The sequence below is a fragment of the Microtus pennsylvanicus genome, chromosome 3 (assembly GCF_037038515.1).
Source record: "Microtus pennsylvanicus isolate mMicPen1 chromosome 3, mMicPen1.hap1, whole genome shotgun sequence".
Taxonomy (NCBI): Eukaryota; Metazoa; Chordata; class Mammalia; order Rodentia; family Cricetidae; genus Microtus; species Microtus pennsylvanicus.
In genome coordinates, this window is record NC_134581.1 from 110,787,259 (window position 1) to 110,788,823 (window position 1,565).

Sequence of the window (1,565 nt, forward strand, 5' to 3'; positions counted from 1 at the left end):
TACGTTCTCAGATGGCAAATGGAGCATTTCACATCTCAGTGTCTGGAACATTTAACCACATATATATGGGAGCAATGTCAAGTGGCAGTTTCCAGACTACAGCTCCTGGAGGCCCTGGTGACTGTCCATGCTGGCCTTGCCTAGCATGACTCTGGGGAGGAGTAAAATGACCACATCTCAGGGCTGTCTCCACTCCAGTCTATCCCCCAAAGCTCGGTGACTTTCTTTGAAAGGATTTATTTAATCCTTTCGTGTCTTATGTGTGGGTATGTGCATGCCAGTCCAGAGGTGCTCAAGGGGCCAGAGCTGTTGGATCTTTTGGAACTGAGTTTACAGTAGGTTGTATGTAGCATGAATAATAAAAACCCAGAGACAGAAATTGGGGTTCAACCTGAGAACTAGAAAAGCAAAGCAGCGAGTCTTACCTCTACCAAGGCTGGATGATTGCAAACTAAACAGACTAAGCCTCTCTCTTCTCCCACTCTATATTCCCTCTAGTGCTGGCATTAAGGGATGACTCCCTCGTACTGGGATTAAAGGAGTGAGCCATCACCACCTGCATTTGTTTCAGCATTGATCTTGTGTAGCCCAGGGTGGCCTTGAACTCACAGAGATCCATCTGCCTCTGTCTCCCAAATCCTGGGATTAAAGGTATGTGTCATCACTACCTGACCTCTAGTGGCTTTAGCTTTGCCTCTGTTGTTCAGGCAAGATTTATTTATTAAAATACAAATATAATACCACTACAGTTTTGGCTGGGAACTGAACTTGGGTTCAACCCCCTCCCCCCGCAACAACCCTTTTAAATAGATACAGTAAAACTTTTTGAAGAGCTGTGGTAGCTGATTTTGATTGTACAGTTGACAACTGAAACACAAGCTACTGGGTACTCCTGAAGGGTTTTTCTCAGTTACATTATTTGAAGCAGAAAGGCCTAAATTATAGCTGCTCTTTCTGGTGGCAGTGTCCTGTCCCTTTAAGAGATAAGCCACATCCACTCTGCCCCCCAGTCCACTGAGGCAAGTTGATCTTCAACTTCCAGTCTGAGCCTTTTCTTTTCCATCTCTCTCTCTCAAACAGGCAGCTTCTGTTTCTCACTTCTCCCCACTTCTCCCCTCCCCCCCTCTCTATTTCTCTCTCTTTGCCTGTCTCTTTGCTCTTCCCCCTTCTCCCCTTCCCTTCCATAACCCACTAAATAAATATCCAACTTCACTCTGCATGGTGTGCCTGTCTCTTACCTGCCGTGCAGCTTCCTGCCTGGGACCTAGCTGCCTTCATGGCCCACCATGGTCTCATGGCCCACTGCCACCACTTGGGGACCTGTAGCATTTACTTAAACCATTACATTGGTGCTGTTGGCCTCAGTAGGCCCTCCTGCCCCTCTCCCAATCTTGGGGTCTGGAACCAGGTACTTTCCCCACAACAACCATGTGTTCCATCTGCCTGAGCACCGACCTCTATGTACACCAGCAGCTTCGGTGGTGTGTTTTCCCCTTCCAGCCCCCAAGCACAGCCTCCATGCCTTTGCTGTTTTCCATAGCTAAAAACATGCCAAATGACCTGGG